The sequence below is a fragment of the Phascolarctos cinereus genome, unplaced genomic scaffold (assembly GCF_003287225.1).
Source record: "Phascolarctos cinereus isolate Bilbo 61053 unplaced genomic scaffold, phaCin_HiC Scaffold_7;HRSCAF=346, whole genome shotgun sequence".
In the NCBI taxonomy this organism is placed as follows: Eukaryota; Metazoa; Chordata; class Mammalia; order Diprotodontia; family Phascolarctidae; genus Phascolarctos; species Phascolarctos cinereus.
Genome location: NW_027556180.1, coordinates 15859864 through 15874314, shown reverse-complemented (window position 1 = coordinate 15874314; position 14451 = coordinate 15859864). Strand labels below are relative to the sequence as shown.

Sequence of the window (14451 nt, the reverse complement as noted above, 5' to 3'; positions counted from 1 at the left end):
GGTATACAGCCCATTCCTCTTTGGGACAGCACTAATGGCTTGGAAGTTTTTCCTGACAGCCAGACAAAAATCTCCTTTTTACAATGTTCACACAGTGGTCCTAGTTCTGACCTCCAGGATAAATAAGGGAAACAAGTCTAATCTCTCCATTAAATAAACAAATGTTTCATTGGTATTTGAATGTGTGTACATTTATTTATTTATATTTGATTTTTTACTTATTCATTCATTTGTTTATTTATTCATTACTTCCCCAACCTCTTGCAACAGAATCCTCTCTTGTAACAAAGTACCCCAATCCAACTGCAAACCAGTTAAGTTCTTCGTCACCTGCCTCATTTTGTACCTAAACTCTTCAGAGAAGAGGGAGGAGTGTTTCATCACCAATCATCTGAACTTGGCATTGGTCACCATGCTGAGCAGAGATGGCTTGGAAAGATGGCTTTCCAAGGTATTTTCCTTCCCATTATTTCTTTTGTACTGGACAACTCTTCAAATACCTGGTGACAACTATCATCTTCCCCTGGAGTCTTCTCTTCTCCAGTCTAAATAATCCCAGTTCCTTTGATTAGTTTTTTTTGGAATAGAAAAAAAACACTTTAATGTCTTCAATGTATTATTTTTTCCTCTTTTCTATTCAATTTTAAAAATTCTGAGTTTGGCAAACATTTCCATATACAGAGGAGAACAGAAAAAAACATTTATGCACAACGAGGAATCTCTGTTATATACAGCTTGCTTGAAATACAGATATACAAATATGTATAAAAAATAAATTCAAGCTGTTACTTTCAAAGCTGTCCTCCTTTTCTGTGTTTCCTTCCAAGCTTCCTTTTGTTCCTTCTGTTTTAAAAATGTTTCAATGACCTTGTCTTGTTTCTTTTTGGAGGTCTATCTCTAGCTCTGGTGTCACTCCCCCAATTTGACTTCTACCTCAAGGAGAGAAAAACAGAATCTTTGTAACAAATAAGCAAAATCAAGCAAAATGAATTCATACATTTGTCTCATCCAAAAATACGTCTCACTCTCCACCCTTTTGTCAAGAGATAAGCAGGTGACATTCTTCATCGTCAGCCCTGTGGTCTGCATCGATCAGGTTTTAAGTCTTTAGTCTTTATACTGTTGTACCGTATGCTTCTGGTTTTGCTCACTTCATTCTGCATCAGTTGATAAAAATCTTCCCAGGTTTCTCTGACATTACCCTTCAACCAATTCTTGTATGTGTAAACTTGAAGCTTGTTTGCAATTCTCTGGAAGCTCTGCAGCTTGCCAATGCTTTTCCTAAAATGTAGTGTTCAGAACTGAACTCAGTACTCCAGATGAGGTCCAACCAAGACAGAGTACAGAGGGACCATCACCTCTTTATTTCTGCAATATTCTTATGTTTACCTTATTGCAGCTCAAGCTGATATTAATTTTTTGGCTACCATATCATGCTATTATATTTATGTTCTGCTTAAATTTGTTTGCTTCATTTGTCCTTGAGTGTCCCTCAAACCTAAGTGGGAATCACATACTTTTTTTTTTTTTTTGGCAAAGCAATGGGGTTGTGACTTGCCCGTGGTCACACAGCTAGTGTTATGTGTCTGAGGCCGGATTTGAACTCAGGTCCTCCTGAATCCAGGGCCAGTGCTCTACCCACTGCGCCACCTAGCTGCCCCAAATCATAGTCTTTTTAAAAAATTCAATTGTATTTTGTTTTCAGTTCCAAATTTTCTCCCTTCCCTATTCCATCCATTGAGAAGGCAAGAAAAAAAAAACTAACTGCAAATATTTATAGTCATAAGAAACAAATTTCCTCAGTAGCCAGAAATTATAGACTATAGTAGCTAGAAGGAGCAGCAGACATCATCTAGTCTTGGAAAGCAGCAGAGTATATTGAAAATAGCACTTGAGTTGGATTAGAGGACCAAGGTTCAAATACTGTCTCCATTACTTACCACCTCTATACAAATGGGCAAGTCAGTTAACCTCCCTGAGCCCCTGTTACCTCACCTGCCAAGTAGAAGGGAGTTAGACTAAATGGTCTCTAATGTCCCTGCCAGCTCTTTATCTAGTATCTGATGTCCAGCAGTTAGCACATAGTAGGTGTTTAATAAATGTTGACTGATTAGCTCATACCACTCCTTGCTGGCTTCTTTCTGTCTAAAAATAACTCATATTCCCCTCCCTGCCCCTCTCACCTAAGTCTATGATTTAATCTAGTGGGGAACTCTCAGTATGGAAATTCCCACCACAGATGCAGACTGCCAAATTATCTGTACCTTAAAGTTCTTGAGAGATGACTTATGCACTGGAAGGATATTTGACTTGACCTCAGTGATACAGTTAAAGTCTGCCTGACTCCAACGCCAATAGTCTATGCACTATGCCATATGGTCTCTCGATACACCTTTATATAAAACTTCAAGGTTTACAAAGCACTGCCAACTCTACAACCATACCAGGAAGTTCTTGTGCCACCGCCTACACTTCACAGATATGGAAACTGAGGCTCAGCTGGGCAGTAAGACTTGACTGTGTTAAAATAGCTGGTAAATGTTGGAGACAAGATTCCAACACAGGTCTTCTGATGAGAAGTTTAAGGCTTCTTCCACTACGCTGATCTGTCTCAAAGAAATGAGGAGGGTCGATGTCTTGGGTCTGAGCTAGATGGAGCTCAGATTACAGCCTAAAGCAACCTGAGCACCTGAAGGTGAAGAAATTTCACCTTTCCAATGGCCTTTGAGTGACTTTGAGACTCAGCTGGATTTCCTCACTTGGATGCATCCTATAAGATAATTTTTGGTTATAGAGCTATTTAAAAACAGCCACAACATATAATTTGTGTATTAGCTTATATATATTATTTACCAATATAAGCAATTTACCTCATAGGTTTTGGTTTTTGCTTTTTCAGTTCTTCTGCTTATTCAGTGGTCCCTAGGAACTCTTCAGGAAAAAACCAAGTCAAATCCACATATGTACTTAACCAGCACCAACAGGCAAGCCCCTGAGGTAAGTTCTATGGGGGATAGGAGGCAAGTAACTTGGATCTAACTTCCAGATCACCAGCTTCAGGGTGAAAGGGACCTCAGGTGGAAGGAGGGCTTATTCAAGCCTTGATTAGCAACCTGCCAGTTGCCAGGCATTGTGCTAGGTGCTTTGTTGTGGGATCCCATTTGATCCTTACAACAACCCTGGGAGGTAGGGGCTATTACTATTCCCTTTTTACGGTTGAGGAAACTGAAGCAGAAAGAGGGCAAATGAGTTGTCTAGGATCACACAGCTCATAGGGTCTAAGGAAGTATTTGAATTCGTCTTCCTTTACTCCAGGTCTGGTGCTCTATATACTGCATCACCTAGCTGCCTCTAGGCAATCTAGTCCAACAACCCATTTTGCAGATGAGGAAATGAATGAAAAAGCATTTATTAAGCCCTTATTATGTGTCAAGTACTGTGCTATACCCTGGGGACAATTCCTGACCTTAAAGAGTTTACATTCTAATGGGAAACACGTGGGGAATGATGGCTACTTCGGTCCTAAAAGTTCCAGGAATAGTGAGGGGACCCACAGGGGAATAGATGGACACACACCTTCTAAGAACAACAGCAGAGCCAATTTTATCCTGCTTCCAGGACTGGAGGGCAGGAGATGGATGAGGGGAGCCCAAAGCAGCAAGGCAACTGATGAGCTGTTTCAAAGATGGCTGGGCTGGGAGCTGGAAAGGGCAGTGAAGTACTGCTTTGTTCTTACTGATCTAGGGGCTGAGCAGGGGAGTCAGTCACCAATCAGGACAGTGGGGCCTCAGGGCAGAAGTTCCGAAGAAGAAAGTGCATGGATTTGGGGCTGGGCTACAAGGAGGTGTTCAGAAAGGTTAAATGCCTTGTCCAAGGTGCAAGGGGCAATAAACGTTGGAGGCAGGATCCAGGGCTGAGGAAGGTGAGCCTCTTTCCCCGTTCCCTCCTTAGTACACGCTCTTTTCATCCCTTCCAGGAAGACCATTAAGCTTCTTGAGACAATACCTTGCACATACTGGGCCTTAAAAGCTTGCTTCACATCAAATATGCCCATCAGACAAATGGGTTGCTGAAGAGACCACTGAGTTTACCTCACTTAATCTTTCTACATTTAAGGAAACTATGGTGTGTGTGGGTATGTATGTACATGTATATAAACACACATGTACATATACACATAAATACATACATGTGCGCGCACGCACACACACACATATGCGTATATATTTCTAGAGAGGTGAGGTATAGCAGGGTCATGAGACTTAAAAACTAAAAGTCCCACAATTAGGAAGGGGAATAAGAACTCCTAAGCAAGGAACCTCGAATTTTGAATGAGACAAAGGCACAAAGTTACAAGAATACAGAAATCATAGAAAACTCTAAGAGTAAGAAAAGCCCCTAAAAACATATGAAGCTAACGTTTAATGCAAATTGCCAGGAAATTCAAACCTGGAAAGAGTGCTAAGCAAAGATATTTTAGGAGCCCATTTGAGGCAAAGTCTTTCAGAAAATGCCTCTATTACTTAAATTGAATATTGGAGGGGCTGCATCCATTTCTGCTCTGATTTCATTGTCTATCCTCTTCGGGAAAGTGGGTGGTGTCTGTCATGAGCCCTCTCTGTTATAATAGAATGCTGATGCACACGTTTTATTGCCTCTTTGGGAAGCCTGCCTTCCTTTTTTAAGCACCCTATGACACCAGGTAAAACATCCAAATAAAAAAGATGAATGGAGTTTCTCATTCTCACCCCACTGCCGCACTGACACGGCCTCCATATTTCATGAGAAGTACAAGTCTCCATTTTTGTTTGCACATCGAATATGCCCATCTGGCATCTGGTGTGTTTAAGCTGTTTGCTGTTTGTGAGTCCCATACCAAAGCAATCAGGCAAACATACTTCCTGAAGAAAGACTCCGTGAAAGAAGCCCCTGGGCTGCTTCATCCACAATTCTGTTCTGGGCGACTTTTCCTATTTGCCCATGACCTCAGAGCTCATCTAAGCGCAGAGCTTCCAAAGACTTCAAAGGAAGCTCTGTTCTGATGAACATTTTGGGGCATGGGCCAAGGCAAGAAATGGGCCCTTAGTACTTTTATGTAGTTTCTTTGATCAACCTCCCTTTAATCTCTGATCACGGGTTTGATTCTCACTTTGCACCTCATCCTCTGGGCTGACTCAGCTTTGAAGTCTGGGGATGCTCATGTGCTTGAGGAGGGGAGGAGGAAGAAGACATTCAACTCTCAAACTGGTCATAACCATTTTGTTTTGTTTTGTAATGATGTTTGTACTTTGTTGTGAATTTCTACAACCTTTCTCTACAGCCACACCTACCTGCCTGCCTCAGCTGCCTGACTGTTATTTGGCCTCTAGTTTCTCCAAGTGATTTAAAAAAATAATTCTCACTTTAATACACACACTTACATACAAGCACATGCAATCACAGTTCACATGAAGAATGTGGTTAATTTTTGCTAGCACCAATTCCAAATGCTTCTTGGTGTTAACAAATAACACTAGGAAAGGCTTTCCAGATAATTGTCTTGTCATTTTCCTTTTTGTTTCACAGACCAAGTAAAAAGTTAACTGATCTGATGGGATCTTTGAACATTATTATATCATATAGAAACCAGAAAGTCCTTTTTTTTTTTTTAAAGGATACTTCCTATGAGAGCAATTAGGTCTTGCTATGCTGTCCTCAAACACTGCTAGGGTGGGATGGGCCCTTTGAAAGGCCCCCGGAGTTTGTTGCCTGGGAAGGATCGTTTGTCCTCAGAATTGGTTTCCATACACTGGAAGGAATCCTTTAAGACAGAACACCAAATGTCCACAGTCTTGTTGGGGTGACTGAGAAGATGCATAATAGGTTACCAGCTACCTGGACAATTCAAGCTACTACTTATTCTCTCTGTAGGTGTTGCCGTCCAGTTCTGAGGGGGGAGCACAGTCTTGTTTTCACCACATAAACCCTGACTGTCAACAGCAACAGACCTGAACCTCTGAAGGCCAGGGAAAGGGATTTACAGCTCAAGGTAGGGTAATGATCATGCTATTACTGCATTCATCCATTTGTATCATTGAAAGGGGTCACTCTTAGCTAGTCTTGATTTAAAATACACAGAAGAGTTCCACTTTGGAAAAAGATTTTGGAAACAATGGTGCCATGTACCTTAGGAGGGTGGCCTTTCCTTTCAGTAGAAAACTCAAGGGAAAAAGAGCAATGAAATGAACAAAACTTGTGATTCACAAATGAACATATAATCCTTTAAAATGCTGGTAGCTGCTTTTTGCTTCTAGGTTTTATTTTATTGGATTTAGATAACATTCTTGCTTCTGTGATTACCAGTACCATAGAAGTGGGCATTTTCAGTGATCGATGAGAATCACAAAATATTTTTCTATCACTTTTTGCTCTGATTCCTTTAGGAAATTGCGAGGAAAGCCCAGAAGTCTGCTGAACATAAGGTGGAAATGGAAACTTTATTTTGAAGCAGAACTAATGTCTGCTTAGAAAAAATACTGTTTGGAGAGCAGGCTCATTAGCCTTTCCTCTCCATCCTCCAGCATCCGGCCCATCCCCCAGGGAAGGCTATCCAGGCTTCTGCTAGAGAAGGACCTTCCACCTTTAGCCTAATGCCAGGCCACACTTACAAGGACTTACCCTCCCTTGACCTCATTTCCTTCCTTTATAAAAAAGGAGGTTAGGTGAGATGGCCTCTGAGTTCTGGCTTTAGACCTGGGGTCTTAAGTTCTGTGAATATTCATAACTACTAATTTACACACATTTCCTTTCATGGACCAGAGGCCAACACACTTCATTTAATGCAATGCAACTCACTTTATCTACTTATTTATAAATATGCCAAGAAAGTTTGATAGGGGAACAAATGGTTTTATTTCTTCTATGGAATACTTTTGAGGAGGGACTTTCTCCTCAGCTACTGGTGCCAGACTTTATCTTTTTTTTTTTTTCTGACTCCCTGAGTAACAGAATCATTGGATTTCCTGCCCCTGAATTAATTTTTAATTTTAATTTGAACCTGACAAACATGACCATTTACACATTAAACAGAGGATAAACTATGGATAAATTAACTATAAATGCATGTAAATTACTGTTAATAGCTTGTTTTGTGAAGTATATTACTTTCAAAACTGATCTGTTCGTCTCTCTCTGAATTTAATGACAACTCTTTTATCTCTCTTCACTCCCCCCAAATCACTAGTACTCCTCATTCTTTCCCTATCCAATCCACTTCCTCACCTATACAAAGAAACCTCCCTTTAATAAATGAGCATAGTCAAACAAAACAAATCTACACTTTGGATATTTAAAAAATCTATGACTAATCATGAATTTTGAGTGCCTAGCGCTCTGGCAGGAGAGGGCAACAGCCTTCATTAAACCCTCATCCTAAGGAGTCATGATTAAGCAGGAGATCGGTCAGAGTTAATAAGCTTTTCAAAGTCATTTTTCTTCAGAGTGTTTTAGCCATTGTATAAATTGTTCTACTGGAGCTTCTCACTTCACTCTACATCAATTCATAAAAGTCTTCCAAGGTTCCTCTGAATCCATCTCTTTTATCATTGCTCATCATGTAATCCATTCTATTCATTCTGCCATTCCACATTTGATGGGGACCCTCTTAGTTACCACTTTTACGCAAATAGGACTATGCTACAACAAAAAGTGATGCTATCAATACTTCTGCATATATGGATCTTTTCCTTCTTTGTTTTATGCCCTTGGATTATGTGCTTGGTAATAGTATCACTGAGCAGAAGAGTAGGCATTACTCTATAGAAACTTCGGGGGTATTATTTCAAGTTATTCTCCAAAGTGACTAGATCAACGTCATCTTTACTAATCTGATGGCTGAGGTGGAACCTTGCTTGTTTTAATTTGCATATATCTTGTGGTGAATTAGAGCATTATTTTTTTCCATTTGGCTATTTGTAGCTTGAATTTTTTTCACTTGAGAATTGCCCATTCTTGATCTAGTTCTTTTTACATATTGGGAATTAGATAAACTTGCTATACATTTACCCCCCTTCTTAGTTGGTTGTTTCTCTTCCAATTTTAATTGCATTGATTTTGTTTGTGCAAAAGCTTTTCAATTTTTTTGTGGTTAATATTATCCATTTTATCTCCTATGAGCTTCTTCTTTTTTTTGTTTGGTCAAGAGTCTCTCCGTATCTAGAATGGTGAAAGTTACCCCTTTCACTACTCCACTAATTGGTTGATGATGGATATCTTGTATATCTAGGTCCTATATCCATTTGGAATTTATTGTTATGTATGCTGTGATATGTTGTTCTAAAACTAATTTCTATCAAATTACTTTATAGTTTTCCCAGCAGTTTTGTCAAATAATGAATTCTTATGTCAGTAGTAGATACCTTGGGTGGGTTGAACACTATATTACTATAATTATTTGCTTCTGTATATTCTGCACCTAATATATTCTGCTGATCAAATAACTATTCTGCAGATAGCTAGATGGTGCAGTGGATAGAGCATTGGGCCTGGAGTCAGAAAGACCTGAGTTCAATTCTGGCCTCAGACGCTTATTAGAGGAGTAAGTCAGTTAACCATTGTTTGCCTCAGTTTCTTCATCTATAAAGTGGGAATAATAATAGCACCTACCTGGTAAGGTTCTTGTGAGGATCAAATGAGATATTAATTGAGGAGAACTTAGTATAGTGGCTAGCACATGATATGCATTATATAAATGTTAGCTATTATTATCATTATCTCATTTTTAACCAGTACCAAATAATTTTAATGATTCCTACTCTGTAGTATAGTTGGAGATCTCTACTAAATCCCTTCTCTCTCTCTCTCTCTCTCTCTCTCTCTCATTATTTCCCTTGAGATTCTTGACCTTTTGTTCCTCCGAATGAATTTTACTATTTTTTTTCTAGCTCTAAAAAGTAACCCTTTGGTGGTTAGAATAGTTAGGTATGGAATAAGGCAATTAAGTAATGTCATTTGTATTATACTGGCAGAACACAATTAATTAACACAATTAATGCAGTGAAGCAATTAAAATCTCTCCATTGATATAAGTCGCTGCAAAGAATATTTGCTACTTGTATTCTTATAATTCCTATGTGCGTTTTGGTAAGGGGGGCACTCAAAAATTTTACACATTCTGTAGTTATTTGAAGTGCAATTTCTCTCTGTCTCTTCCTGATGGGTTTTAGTGGTGATATATAGAAATGCTCATGGTTGACATGGATTGATTTCATATCTTGAAACTTGGCTGAAGTTCTGGTTGCAATTTTTAGTTGAAATTTTAGTCTTTTACATAGCCAGTCATATGAGCAAATAGTAATAATTATTTCTTCTTTGCCTATGCTTACTTCTTCAATTTCTCTTACATATCTTATTGTTATAGCTAACATTTATAAAATAGTATCATGTAATAGAAACCAACAGCTTTATTTTGCCCGTGATGTTTTTGGAAAAGGTTCCGCTTTTTCTCTATCAACTTTAATACTGGCTTTTGGTTTTAGATCGATACTATTTACCCTATTAAGGAGGGCCCACTTATTCCTATGATAACTAGTTTTATATTTTTAATAGAAATGGGTATAGTGTTTGTCAAAACCTTTTTCTTTATTTATCACTATGATCAGGTGATTTAAAATTTTTTTTGCTATTAACATAACTTATGTTTATAGTTTTTCTAATAATTGTAATGACTCTACATTACTGGCATAAATCCACCCTAGCCATGGAGTATAATTTTAATGTGTTGCTGTAACCTCTTCACTAATATTTTATTTAATACTTCTATATATTATTATTTTTCTCTTCCCTCTGATTTCACTCTCCTTGTTTTGGGGATCAGGAAAATATTTGTTTTGTAGAAGGAATTTAGTAGAATCCATTCTCTCCCTATTTTCGTAAAGAGCTTGTGTAACATCTGAATTAATTGTTCTTTGAATGTCTAACATATATAAATCCATCTTATCCTGACTTTTTATTCTTTAGGAGTTCATTTTTGAGGAAGGAGAAGGAAAAGGGAATAAGCATTTGTATAGCACCTACTAATGTGCCTGGCATGGTGCTAAACATTTTTTTACAAATAGTATTCCATTTTACCCTCAGAATAATCCTGTGAGGTAGGTGCTATTATTATACCCATTTTACAGTTAAGAAAACTGAGTAAAAAAGGTTAAGTAACTCGCCCAAGGTCATATAGCCAGTAAGTGTCTGAGGCCGGATTTGAATCACCATAAGTTATGACTTAGGTGTCATAACTTAAGTAGTATGACAGATCTTATGACTTGATTGAGTTTGTTGTTTGGTTTTAGTTCAAGTTATTCATTTCTTATCTTATAAATCTGTATATTTTATGTTATTATAAACATTCATTTCATAATTTTAAAAGATTTCTAATGATTTTCTTTTCCCCTCATTTTTCATTTTTTCATATTGGCAATGTTGTTTTCCCTTTTCATTTATAAAAAAAAATCAGGTTATCTGTTTTAGTAGGTTTTTTTAAGCTTCTTGTTTTATTTATCAGTTCAGTAATTTTATTTTCCTTTGTTCTCAGTTTTGATACTCTCCACTTTGATTTTCAGAATTTCTACTCTGGTGATTAGTTGGGGGTTTTTGAGTTGTTGCTTTTCTAGTTTTTGTTGCTGTTGCTGTGTACCAAATATAATATTCCATTTTTCCCTCTTCTCTTTTGTTGATGAATATTGATTACTCCCTAAGGACTGCTTTGGTTATATCCCCCCAAATTCTGGTATATTGTCTCCTTGTTATAATTTTGAAAATGAAATCATTAAGTGTTTATAAGGCTTATTCTTTAACCCATAAATTCTTCAGGATCCAATAATTCAGTTTTCACTTGAATTAGTATTATAGCAATTGCTACTGTGTTAGGATCCCAAATTTAGAGATGAAAAGGACTTTATGGGTCACTATTCCAACTTCCTCATTTTATAATTGAAGAAACTTAGGTCTAGGTAAGTTAAGTGACTTATATAATATAACACAGCTAGTAAGTGTCAGAGGTAGGATTTGAACCCAAGTTTTCCTGATCGTGAACAGTATTCTTAATCCCAGTAGTTAGTACAGGGCTTGGTACATAGTTAAGTGCTTAATAAGTGCTAGTCGCCTTGCCTAGCCTTGTCCTTTTCCTTTATTTCTTTCCTCATGTATTTATTTACCATTACATTTTCTTTACTCTTTCAAAAATATCAGTGGAACAACAACCACCCCCTCTGTGATACTAGGAACCTAAAGGAACAAATGCCTCTTCTCTCAGTATTAGAATATAATCACTCCATCACTGTTTAGCCCCGTTAAATTACTCAAGTGTGTTTACTGCCCCACCCTTACCTCCTGATTTCTCTCAACTCCTGTGTTGGCATATCAAAATTCCTACTTACTTTTGCTCTTTTCATAAGGAATGCATGCTTGAAAGTACTCTGGTCCAATAAAGGTTTAATTTGTTCCTTTATCAAATTATATGCTTTATGCTCTACAAAATTATAGTCTTTCAGGATGATTAAAAATTATATGTCTTTATTTTTTGCTTTTTGGCTGTGTGATCCTGGACACTCAATCCTTCTCAGCCTCAATGTCCTCATCTGCAAAAAAGGGATAATAAAAGCACCTACCTCCTCGAGCTGTTGTAAGGATCAAATGAAGTAACAGATGTCTGTTTCCACAGACCTCAGAACATTCAAGAAATACTAGCTGATATAATGAAAATCTCACCTAACTTGCTAGGGGTGGAGGGTTAGGATATTTTTCCCATCACACTTGGGTAAGGTTTTCTACCTTCTGTTGTACAGAAGCTAAGCTATTTGTTCTCTTTCTAATTCCTTTCCCCCCATTGCTCTTATTTAACTCATACTATCATTTAAAAATACTCTATTTTACTTCTTTCAGGTTTCTTATAGTCCTTATGGGGAAGTAATCCCCCCCCCCCCGAATCTCTGCTTTCTGTGGAGACATTCTCTCTTCTTCTGGATTTGAGCATCTCTTGACCTGTCATATTTTTCTTCCTAATGCTTTCTTCTGTTCATTCACACCTCCGGTCTCTGCTCTTGATTTGAGACTCTGTGCCCTGCTTCCCTTGCCTTTCTATAGAAATGTTTGGTTCTGACCTTGATTACCTAGGTAGCTGATGCAGCCTTCCATCTCCCCAGTGGGGTCAGCACTCAGAAAGCTGGTAGGTTTTGGTCAACATTCCCTCCTGCACCCCCTTAACCTCTATTGTTTGAGTTCAGAGTGTGCCCAAAAGTCTTTGGGGCCAATTCAGAAGGGCACAAAAGCAAAGTCAGGATACTTTTTTTTTAATTTATTTTTTTAAATGAGGGCTTTTTTTTTTTTTTGGCCAGGCAATGGGGTTAAGTAATTTGCCCAGGGTCACGCAGCTAGTAAGTGTTATGTGTCTGAGGCTGGATTTGAACTCAGGTCCTCCTGACTCCAGGGCTAGTGCTCTATCCACTGGGCCGCCCAGCTGCCCCAAGTCATGATACTTTGTAAAAATTCAGGGATGATGCACTAGGTCACTGGTGCTTTGCTAGGATACAGAAGGAGGAGAAGCCACACCTTACCAGCTAGGTATGGTGGAAAGTGGGCCAAATCGGGAGTAAGAAGAGCTGAATTCCAATCCTACTTCTATCATTTCCTCTGTCTGTCAGGTTAGACAGGCTGCTTCACTAACCTCTGTGGCCTCGGTTCTCTCATCTGTAAGGAGCCATTTGAACTGTATGGCCTGTAATGTTCTTTTCCAGTTCTAAATCTACAACTTTATGACCCTTGACAGTTGTCAGGATGACTAAGTTCAAGGGTTTTCATGCTAATGTGAACCACATAGACCTGACAAAGAGGTTCAGAAACTGCAGCCTGTTGCAAGACTTAGTAGTCTGAGGATAAATTCCATGGGGGGTGTCCTAGGAACTTGGATGGGAAAAAAGAATCATTATTTTCACTAAACTGTAGTTGAAATTTAGTGCCTCTTTTTAAAAAGACAAAACATGGTCCTGAGAAGGAATCCCAAATGACTATCTTTTAGCATCTGTGTGTCTCTACCACAGCTCTTGGCACACGGTAGGTGCTTTATTGGCTGACTCACCAAAAGAAAGGGGACCAACCATCAGCACCCTGACCCAGCTGCACTTACTTCAAAGCAAAGCTCAGGATTATAGAGGCTGGAAGGAGCCTTTAAGATCTCCCTGACCCTGACCTACCCTGACCACCATTTTATAGATGAGGTAGTTGAAATTAAGAGGAATTAAATGACTTGTTAATAACAATAATAGCTAACATTTATGTGAGCTTCCTAAGTGCCAGGCTCTGGGCTTTACAAATAACAACCTGACTTGATCCTCACCACAGCCCTTCCAGGTAGGTGTCCAAGGTCATGAAGGCAGCGAGAAGCAGAGCTGGCATTCCCCACCCCACCCCGGCCCCCTCTGGCTCTGAAAGCCGATATTCTTTCCATACAACACGAGGCTTCCCTCCAGTCGATCCTCCTTGGCAATAGTTTTGATGACGGACTGTAAACAAGAAGAGCAGGTGCCTTTTGCACGGCAGGTTCTTAAGTCCTGAAGTCACAGTTGGCTCAGAGCCTTCTCCTTCTCTGAGTCCCCAGTTCCAAAGAAGGCCACTGGCCCGAGGCCACCATGGCTAATGTTTGTCCACTCTTACAACTACCATGAGTTCATTTCTCTAGTCATGCTGGCTAAGACAAGTGCCAGGGCACTGTGCTAAGGTGCTGGGTTTTGCCAAGAAAGGCAAAACCAACCTCTGCCTTCAGGACCTCACATCTTAATGGGGCAGACAACATAGCAACAATTATGTCCATAGAAGACATAAGCAGGATAAACTAAAGATAATTTCAGAGTGGAGACCCAGAAAGGCTTCTTGCAGAAAGGTGGGATTTTAGCTGAGACCTGAAGGAAATCAGGACAAAGAGGAAAGTCTGAGGCAATTCCTAAAGTATGCCCAGCTCCATGAACCTGTCAGTGCCTGTCAGTTATTCTAAGAGATAGGACACCACTGGAAAAACTGTCAAGGGGATTGTGGAACGGAGAAGGCAAACTGTGATGTAGGACTCACTCATCAAGAATGTAGAATGAAGGCATGACTGTAAAATGAGACTACACATGAAAACACACATAGCCCATGGAGTAAGCATATGTGTGCCCTATGATAACTGCAATTTCAAGCCTTAATTCAAATGCCTAACCATTCATTTCAATCTATCACACGTTTATCTGCTCTGTTATACCAAAGGTGCTGTGCTTGGCACTGGAAATGCAGAAATGAGAAAGGAGAGAAAGAGCTAGCCCTCATCCTTGGGGAATCAACAAAGGCATGTCCTTAAATCACTCTACTTTGGGTTAGGATGTGATAGAAATGGATAGAAAAGATCAGAGATGAGGGCTTGGGTGGGGATGGAGAGTTTCCAGCCAGGGACAG

At 39.1% G+C, this 14451-nt stretch overlaps 1 protein-coding gene across 3 annotated transcripts in view; it reads right to left on the bottom strand.

The window, feature by feature from the left end:
- MME (membrane metalloendopeptidase) overlaps window positions 1-14451 on the bottom strand; it is a 129778-nt gene that overhangs the window by 85589 nt on the left and 29738 nt on the right. The gene's annotated exons all lie outside the window — the stretch shown is intronic.